The following is an 11547-nucleotide window of genomic DNA, read 5'->3' as shown; positions in this document are numbered from 1 at the left end:
AAATCATAAACAATATGAATTTACAATAGAATGCCCTAATTTTCACATTTGTAGATATCAATTAGATAAAATAACAAAAAAGGTGCCTCACAAGGTTCTTCAGTACATTTCCATTATTCCACATCTATAACGATTATTCGGGTGCACTAGCTTGGCACAATTTATGGATTACCATGCACACAATAGAATTCAAGATTACATTATGTGAATGCCTATGTGGCTTTGTATTTAAGGACATAGGAAATATGTGGCAACTATTTCAAGAAGAACATCATAATCTAAAGCTTTCATTAGCAGCAGATAGTGTCAATCCATTTGAAGAGATAAGATCTATTTACTCAGTTTGGCGTGTTTTTTTTATTAATAATAACATTCCTCCTTGGATGTATGTAAAGAGGGAGCACATAATGTTGGCAATGATTGTATCAAGTATTTGTCCATTTAATATTCATCTAAATTAATTTAATAACACCACATCAAAATGACCATAATAATAATATTTTGTTTATGTCCATTCAACTAGGTAAGTATCAAGTGAAACACATGAGTGTATATATTGAGCCCCTTATTAATGAGTTCTTGGAGTTATGGAATGGGGTCACTAAGTATGACATCTCTAGACCAATAGGATACAAACAATTTCAATTTTTTGCAATGCTTATATGGATAATACATGATGCCCCTAAGCTAATAAATTTTTGTGTTATGTAAAACTGTTAATGCATATTTTTGGTATGTAATAGTGGTAACACATTTTTCTTGTATATTTAAGTTGCACATGATAATTGTAAATGTTAGAATTAACACGTCATTCAATTATACATGATCTTATAGGTCTTCAGACAAAGGAAAAATTTACATGTCTAGTTTGTGGTCCAAAGATGAAATCTCGTCATTCAAAAATTTAGGAAAGCATGTGTTTGATGAGCATAGGAAATTTCTCCACAAAGATCATAAGTATCAAATTATTGAAAACATCTTTTCAATGGGAAAAATGAGACAACATCAAAGCCATGAAGAATGATACCTCACCTCTGGAAGTTGGAATACAATATAATGAATCATCAAGGTAATGTCATTCAATCTTATGGTTTTTGTATGGAATTTATATTTGGATATTGTATTTTGTTTAGTAATAATGTAATTGATGTTCATAAAGTTTGTTAAGGCATTGATGAACAACTTTCAAAAGGACTAAAAAGATATCCTAGATAATTTAGTAGGTTTTCGTAGTATGAGAAACCTCCTAATCATGCATTTATTTGACATTATGCACATTGGAAAGAATGTAATAGAGACACAATGGAAAATATTCGATGGAAGGCATGACAAAGAAAAAATGGTCAAAATTTGTAATGACATTCATGAATCCAATTATGCATTGAAGTTTTTCATTTAATCAAATAGAAATGGAAACCAAATTAATATGAGTGCCCTTTGTTGGTTATTAATGCATTAGAAAACTAGCATCATAAAAGAAGCCATACAAAAAACTAAATTTACCATAGGATTTACTACAAACATAAGTAGTCTCATATCAGAGAAATGTGATTTTGGGTCAAGGTTGAAAATGCATGATTGGCATAACTTTGTCATGGTAAGTTATGTTCTTCTCTATTTACAATATATTTGTAAAACTTCATGTACTTTTCATTGCATTATTTTATAATATATTGAAAATGTCATTTTATTATTATTGTAACACATTCTCTCTCTCTCTCTCTCTCTCTCTCTCTCTCTCTCACACACACACACACACACACACACACACACACACACACACAACTTTAACAACATGAGTGTCAAACAAGTTATATATGATCTTGGGAAATACATGAGGTTAGAAGTATTATTTCTTAGATTTATTGTATAGATATTATTTGTGTATTGCTTTTCTTTTTCAATAATTTATTGTAATTTTTTTATAGAGTCTCGTTTATATATTTTTGTATGATGAAGATCTTGTAAGTGATTGTCATCTAAAGAAATTGATAAAAAATACATACAACATTGGAAGAGAAAAATTCCTCATCTTTTGTGTGAAATGCAAAAGTGTCTACCTATAACATTTTTCAATACACAAGAACACTACCTCCTACATCTAGTTAAAGAGATTGAACTATGTGGACCTGTGCCAACTAGGTCAATGTGGATGGTTGAGAGGAACTTGAAATTTTTGAAGGGCTTGGTTTAACAAAGAGAACATCCTTAGGGTTTTAGGGTGGAGGGATATATTGTATACCAGACCATGGTGTACATTAGTGAATATCTTCCCAAGTTTGCAGCAAAGATGCATGTAGATTGCATTTGGGATCCCAAATCCATTAATAGATTCAAAGGGGAGTACTTGATGGGGAAAGGTAGATTGAGGAAAGTGAGAGATAATTATAAGATCTTATTATAGTTAATTCTTATCCATCATCAATATAATTTTTTTCTAAGTGGTCTATTTATTTTGTACAATGGATAATGAGTGAGATGCACTTCATTTTTGTATTATAAAATCTTTAATAGATGATGGTATAGATTGAATGATCTCAAAAACATAGTCATTATTAACATGGGAAGGAGTAGCTTCATTGGTTAAAGAAGCTCGTCGTAATGGAGATTCTAATATTACACCAATGGTAATTGATCTAGCAAGTGGTTTAAGAGATAGAAAGGTACGTATAATTTTATTTATCATGACACATATGTTTAATATCAACTCATAGATGGATCCAATATTTTGACATGTTCAAAAAATAGTAGGTCAAGAACCACAAAGTTATGTACTACAATGGCCATAAATTTTGCATAAAAAAATTGGCTGACACAAAGATGACTTCTGATTCTGGGATAACTGCACTCTTTGAGGTCACTAATATTTTATGCATTATCAATAATTTGAAAATAGATACTACGGAATTTTGGATGATATAATTGAGTGCGATTTTAATTCCTTCAAACAAGTTATATTCATCATCAAATGGTACATGCTACGACTGAATCAAAATATTCTGATAGAACTATTATTGAATATTATAATGAATTTACAATGATTAATACAAGGTCATTTGAGATAGTTGGAAATATGGCCTATGTTCTTCCAAGCCAATATGAGAAATTGTTTTACTATGGCATTCCACACAAATTGGGTTGGTCATTTGTTGTTAGACACAATCGAAGAGGAAGATCGATAAAGTATAGTGTGATTGAAGAAGATAATGAAGAAGTGGAAGATTAAGTAGATGATGATCAGGAACAATAATTAGTGGACAATGAAGAAGGACAAGAAGATGATGATGATGGTGATGATGTTCATGATGATGGTGATGGTGATTATGTTGATTTTGATGATGATGATGATGGTGATGGTAATGGAGATGATGGTGGTGGTGGTGGTGGTGGTGGTGATGATGATGACAATAACAATCATGATGATGATGATGGTAGTGCTGGTGATGGTGATGATGATAATGATGATGACAATGATGACAATGATGGTTATAGTGATGATGATGATGATGGTCATGATGATGAGATGGATGTAAAAGATGATCAATGACATGATAAATAGAAATGCATGAGGTATGATCAATGAAATGTAAGAGGTATTGATGTATTCATTGAAATTTTATTTATGTTTTTATATATTTTCATGATTAATATATGTTGTGCTCAAGTCTAATGTCACTATATAATTATTTCACTATGATCAATTCTAATGATAAAAATAGTGGTGATTTATTATACACATGTTGCAAATATGTGTTACAATGCTCAATTGTTGGTGTTAATTACTTTTAATATATTTTTTGTGCATGATTACCACCCTTTGTAGAAATAGGCTAAGGACTAGAGACATCATCATCACTTTTGTCAAGGATCTTGCATAGCTAGCACACATAAACTAGAGGTAATGAATTAAAACTATACAATGATTATGGTTCACGTTATGCTCTATGTAAATTGTGGCATAAGTATCTTGCATATTGTTCATGTTATGCTCTATGCAAATTGTCTCATAAGTATCTTGCATATTGTTCATGTTATGCTCTATGTAAATTATGGCATAAGTATCATGTAATTTGTAACTAACTTAGGATAAATGATTTGCATACATAGGACATGATACCCCTTTGACAAGGATCATACAGAGTGACATGGACTAAGAGATATAAGTTTATTTGATGCTTTCCTTCTCTTTACCTTAAACATAAACTTTAGGCAAACTTCATCAATATTGTCCTCATTTTATAGAAAAATATTTTTCTCCTTCAACTGTATCTCTCATTTAATGGATTATAGGTACCACATGATAGGTATTTGTTTGATTTTCCTTCCTTGAGTGAGGGAAATGCAGGACCAAAAGAGGATAGCGATACATGTAGTAGGTCTACAAAAGAGAGACAAACTAGAGGTCAAAAGAGTAGAAGAAAATTCAATAAATGCATGCAATTTTTTCTTGCTCAAGGGGGTTCATGTTCTTATGATGATGAGACAAAAGGTGGCATTAGGGTTCCCTTGAGGTACACATATCTTCTAAAAGAATGGGTACCAAAAAATTTATCTCCAATTAGCAGTAATTTTTGTGTTAATGAGAGCATATATTGCATAACTCCATCATCATTACATGGTTTGGGCCTATTTTCCATGGATGACATAAAGGTAAATTATAACAAAGTTGTTAAATTGATAGAGTATGGAGGACCTTGTTACAATTACAATAATTGGATGTAGATATTTCAATATAAAAAAGTATGTGTAGGTATGCAATGTCAAAAAATTATCTACAATAGAAAGAAAATGATCCAAGTAAAAGACTTTCTATAGACATTGATGGAAGCCCAAAAGCAATAGGGAACATTGCAAGTTTTATAAATAGTATGCATGTAGGGTCAACTAATAAGTGATCCAATCACATTTTCAAGGCACATGAGGGAAAAAAAAATTTTGTATGTGTGATAAAATCAATAAATGTAGGGGAAGAGCTACTAATAGATTACAATTTGAATCACATAGATACAAAGAAAGTTAATATCATGGGACTTGTAAGTACTATATATGTAATATTTAAACTAGTTACCTCCAATTAATAACTCCAATATATAATATACAATTTCTTTCATTATGATGATGTTTTAATATTTATTTATTGTCACAAGATGATGTGGATCCATTGAATGATAGAGGCAAGTATGTTTCTCTTGCCTCTTCTTTAGCTAAGGTAAAAATTAGTGTTATTGTAATTGTACAAAATGTCCTATTATTATATTATTTTCAATAGGGTTTTCAAATTATTCTAAATTTTTTACCATTAAAAGGTCACAAATTGATGCTTAGGAAAAGAGAAAAGCACCAATTACACAAGAGCAATTAGTTTCTCATATGGAAACCACCATATCATGCAATGATGAGATCACATATACTGTTGACCCTATAAGAATGTACAAAAAGATCATAAAAAGCATCAATCTACAAATTCTTGCACTTGTGATGGATCCAAGTCCAATAGAGGAGATGTAGGTGATGAGAAATGAATTGTACTAGAGAGCACGTTATCTAGAAGGAAGAAACATTGAATCTTTAACTAGTATAATAGTTCAATAAAGCTTTATGTTTTATACTAATTTATGGATCATGAACTAAAATATGTATGTGTTCTTACATAATTTTTTGATAACTCACTAAGTTGTTGGATGTGATGAGGGTACTAGCACAACTCCTTTAGGTATGTGATATCAAATTTTAACCATTATTTTCTTCATGGTTATGTTGGAAATACAATGGGAAAAGTAACCTCTAAGAGGGGGAGGGGTGAATCAACACTTAAAACCTCAAACTCAAAATAATTCACCACACATACATCTCACAATATATGCATGTAAACTGAAATATCAAATTAATCGTATACACCCATATTATGAAAGTAAAACATTAAACACATGTATGACACAAGATATTTGGTTACCTAGAAACACTCCAAGGAGAAGGTAAAATTGGGGTGGGGATGATACCCACAAATCTCTACTATTGCAATAATAAAGTGTATCTAATGAAGGAACTACAATGTTTGATCATGAAACATGATCTACCCTCTAAAAGGTATGCAATGTTAAAGGCTTAAAAGATTGTTAGATCTTACCGTATCAATGGATTTCAACACCTTATTAGAAGTGTGCCTGGTGAAATGACTTTAACTTACAATGAAGTAAGCACCCTACTAAAGGATTTACAACAACTTGGAAAGACTACTCTATTAAGAGATTTAACTAATTCACCTATTAGAATGTCTCAATAATGATCCTACAGTTAGCACTTTATTGCTAGATAACAAATCACCTCTTTCCTGATGTGTACTTGATCCTTACTGATCAAATGTATCTCTACTATTTTCTAATTCCTTTCCTATGTTATCCTCTAATTGATTCTTCAATGTATCTCAAATCACAACTCCTTAATCACCATGAATGCTCTATTTGTGCATGCAAACATCTCTCTTTTCTCCTTCACATTCATAAAATGTTTAGGGTTCATCCTCCTTAAAAAGACCTAGGTGACTTAGGGTTAGGTATGAATCAATGATTGTGATTCACCCATATTGTCACTTAATCCTTCCCTTTTTCTAATGGTTTCCTGTACTGCATGGGGATTCATAATAAATATTCATCCTTATCATCTAAGATCTCAAAACAATTCTTAAGTCGGCTCCAAAGTGGTTTACATAGAAGTTTGTGCCATTACAAATAACTATGTCAAAACTGTATTACTCGACACTTGAAGTTTGTAATGCTTGGCATCAACTACAACTTCAATGCTATAACTTGGCCTCTAAATGACTCAACATCCATTGATCACTTGGCATCTAAATGACCCAACATATACTATCTACTCAACACTTGAGTGGCTCAGCAATTACTAGTTACTTAACACATACTAAATATCTCTTGTTTAGCATATACTATCTAACAACTTATGCTCAACATGCATTAATTTTTTGGTGTGAACTAAGTAAATGACTTAAGTATATTGTCACTCATATGTCAAAACCAATATGAGATTAACAATCTCCTCCTTTGACATGAGTAGAAAAATACTTGGTCATGCATGAATAACCTTAACCTTTCAAGCATAACTTTGATAATATTAATTTACATACAAAATTTCAAAACTCCAAAATTTTGCAAAACTTATAACTCATCAATCATACCTTAAAATTTAATAACTCCACTTGAGTTAATTGTTCCATTTTGAGCTGAAAAAAAGAATACTCCTTTTGAGTAGATTCTACATATGTTGACTCACTGACTCTATCTCTATTTGATTGATCCACTTATTATGCATTCCCCCCTTTTCTCATTTTCTCCCTTCATTTAGTTTCCCACTTTTTGACACTTATGTCATGGGTTGTACAATTATAGTGTGTTATTCCAAGAAATTTTTACAGATCTCAAGCATTATTTTTAGAGCTACATCCTAGTTACCACAAGCTGCCTCCAATGATTTGATTTGGATGGCTAAATTGGCAACAAAATGAACTAAGCCTTCAAGTGTAGAAAGATGGGGATCTTTCTTCATTATTGTCTCTACAAAGGCTATCTCCTTGTGAAGTATTTCCATGTGTGGGGTTAACATGGATTAGATGTTGATTAGTATAGCTCAAATATTTGCATCTTGAGCATGCAGAGCTACCAACTAACCTTTGGAATTCATCAAATTCCTGAAGTGTTTCTAACTCTGACCTAGAGAATGAGGTAGAGCTATACCTATTTTCTTCATATCTCCCTCCAAATTCTCAATATGGCACTACACGTCTTGTATGAATAGAGTTGTATCACATAATTTGGTGTAAAGTAAGAAAAAATTCTTTAAGACTTTCTTTACACTATCAATCTTGGTTGCTAATTCAACTTGACTAAGTGCAATAGCACTTGATATCCTTTTATTGACCTTTCCTTGAAATTTTTTCTCAAGCCATTCAAGTAATTTAACATTTGAATCCAGGTTTGCATCATTGAGTTGTTCTACAATGTTTACCAACTACTCCATTATAGGCTTGTCTTCTTTAGGTGTTGGTAGGATGAATGCATCAAGAAAAATATCCTTGATGTCTTGCAATGCTTGCTTTTGTCTAAGCTCCCTTCAGAGTAGTTCTTGATGCATTTTCTTTGCAAGTGCATCCTATAGTATGCCCATCTATTCAATAGTGATTGTTGCAAGGTCAAACTTTGGTAAAAAAATCACTTCATCCAAGTTTACATCACCAAATGATGTAACCTAATCTATCTTGGATGTACTAGGACTAGGTCATGATGGCTATAGTGGTGTAGCTTCTACACTCAGCCTATGAAGTGCTTGACATGGAGTGGCAGTTGTTGGCAAAGTAACCAGTGTTTGTATTGCTAATTGCTTCTAACTCTTTATTCCTCTTCACTTCTTTCCTTTCAAATTCAATTGTACCTTGAACTTGTGTTTCAACTTGTGCATTTGTAGAAACTTCTAGTACTGACATAGTGTGCACCAATTTTTTGATGTTGGTCATGGATGGCTCTTTTATTTGATACACTACAAGGGGTAATGTAGGTTGTATCATAGTAAATTGAGAGTTTTTTTATATTTCTTGTGTTTCCACCTTTGCAGATGTCTTCTCTAACTTGTTAAGTTCATCTACACTCACCAATATAGGATGACTACATAGTTGTACCTTGGTGGTGGTATCTAGCAATATTTTCTACATGTCCTCCTCTATTAGGGAATTGATGTTCTAAGGCACATTGTTAGAAACATCATTGATTTGTATAATTTTAGTGTCTTCTTGTGTCACATGTTGTGGACTAGCACTTAGCATCTATATATCTAGTATACTTTGTTCTATTTGTTGCTCTTCTTCAATTGTTGCATGTGCATCTACATTTATCTCAATGACTTTTGCATGTGCATCTTTATCAGTATCAACTATAGTAACCTCACTTACTTCTTGCTCATTTTTTTCATTACCTACCTCAATAGGTGTTTACTGGATTTCCTTCAGTGTTGTTAGCCCATAAATTACCTTCCATAATTGGGTACTCTATTGAAAAAAATCTTCAATTTTATTCTAAAAAATGTTAAATTCTTGGTACTTTGGAGAAAGTTTTCCTACATACTTCTTAATGGCCTTTGTTATCTTAAATTTATCTAAATCTAGCATCACTATTTCAAGTCTAGTTTCTCTTATGTTTCTCTCTATTGTGAGACTATATTTCCATCTTTGCTCAAATCTATCATATAAGTCCTTTGATAGAGAGTTGGAAATCTCAATTGGAGTCATCTTAAATGTTGCCATCATGGCATATACTAACTCTTCTATCTTATCCATATCTAAATTTCCAAGTTTATCAAATTCAATATGTGAAAATTCACTCAAATCTACATTATTCTTTATATTTTCACATAGATTATCCAAATTGGAAGAAGGACTATGACTTACCACTTTGAATTGGCTATTATCATTAGATTCTATCCTTTCTTAATTTGATTCAGGTGGAGCAACATACTTCCTCCTTTGTCTCTTCACAGACTCATCAACTTGTATAGCTTTTCTAGCCTCTATTTTTTTAGCTTTGCTACTTCTTGATCTTTCTTAGTAGTAGCTCTTGTGCTAGTTCTGGTAGCTGGAACTATTGGCTTAGGTTTTACAACCTTCTTTATTTTGCTAACTACTGGAGCTTTAGTTTTCCTCTTCTTCTTCCCTATGGATATAGGTGCTTCACTGGATTCTTCTCCCTCAACACCTTCTTCAAGATTGGCTTCCTCTTCACCTTGATCTTATCCTTGACCTTGAGTTAAGGCCAGTGGTGTTTGAGTAGAAACACCTTATTCTTCATCATCTTCATTGTCTTCCTCTTCTTCATCTTCCTCTGCTTCTTCACCGAAGTTTTCTTTAAGCTTCTTGACCATTTTTTCTTCCTTCTTAATATTGTTGTTGTCTTCAAGTCCATAGTTATCCTTGATTTTGCAACATCATAATTTCCAAAGGCAATAGCCTTATTATCTACTTCTTCTAAGAGAAAAGTTGTAATTGTTGCAGATGCCTCATCTACATTGATCTCATATCCTAGAGGTCTTAACCATCACACCCTTGGAACTGCAACCTAAACATATGTGAAATCAATATCAACTAGAAAGAAAACATCATTAAAATATTTCTTAACTAGTGACACTGAAATCCTGTGTCTTTGTTTCATAGAGTTCTTAAAGGGCTCAAAGTAACTAATCATAATAGACTCAAAGTTCTCTTCTATTTTCTTAATTAATTCACCTATTTGCATTGTAATAGATCTATTTGTCTTCCAAACTACTTTTCTAAAGGAAGAAAATGTGTTCTACACATAGAAAAATACACATATAAGTATTGATCCAAAATTGCATTGTGCACTCTTGGTTTTCCTTATGGCTCCCAAATTTTTTGATAATTGTCACAATTATAGCTTGGCAAGGTCATAAGTATGATCCTTCTTCACTATCTTTTAGCCTATGTCAAAAGCAATACAAGGTACATTGTTCAACCTACTTGATTGAAAGAATTTTTGTGAAATAATCCTTACTACAAAAGAAATTAGGGGATTAGTGATGGTGTTTATTTTCATTCCTCTCTTGTTCCACACAACCCTTGTGTTCTTCTCAATCACCTCGTTTGCTTCACTTCTCACGATTTTGGGTCTATCTAGGGTTGGATACTCTGTTACCCTCTACACAATCTTCTTAGTAATCTTAATCGGTCCATTTTCTAACCACACAGAATTGTCATGAATTCTACTCAAGGCAATCTTTATCCACTCTTTTTTAAAGATGTTTGGAAAATCTAGGGCATGAGTTGACCCTTTTCTTTCTAAAATTTTTGTATTCCTCCTTCAGTATTCCATTCTCACACATTTTTCAATATAGATCTTTGATTTCCATATCTTGTATGCTACTTACCTTGCATGTGTAACACCATCTCACATCTTGAATCATTAAGACTTGTGGTGGTACCATGGATAATGCACCAAATAGGTCTTGTTTATATGCAATGTTGGCAATTGCCTTGAAAATTGGTCATTTAATTTCATTGTTGATTAATTGAACATTTAAAACTTCCTTTCCCTCTTTGACCTTAGTAGTAGAAGAAATAGACACCATATTCAATATCTAGGGCTTGCACAAATTCAAATAGCATCTAGCTTGACACACGATAAATACCTTCTCAGATCTAATGAATGGTGTCGAACAGTAGTTGAATTCACTCTGGAAATGCTTGGAATAATCTCTTCAATTATCCTTTAGCTCTTTGTGCTCTCTCTAGTTTTGAATGATGTCAAATGAGTCAAAAATCAATCATATAGACCTTTAAACTTTGCAATTAATGCTCAATGCTTACACAACTGTAAGCTCTGGTTGAATAAAAATTTTAATGCACTCAATTTCCATGAAGTTTGCTTTATGCTTGGCAACCACTATGAAATCAGTTAACACTATCACTTACGATAGCTTGACATTAACTAGATGTCACTTGACAATCATAGTGAAACTTTTCATGCTCTGCAG

This window comes from Cupressus sempervirens, chromosome 6 (genome assembly GCF_028749045.1).
Source record: "Cupressus sempervirens isolate cs-2001-9-10 chromosome 6, ASM2874904v1, whole genome shotgun sequence".
Classification (NCBI taxonomy): Eukaryota; Viridiplantae; Streptophyta; class Pinopsida; order Cupressales; family Cupressaceae; genus Cupressus; species Cupressus sempervirens.
Note: the sequence above shows the minus strand (reverse complement) of the source record.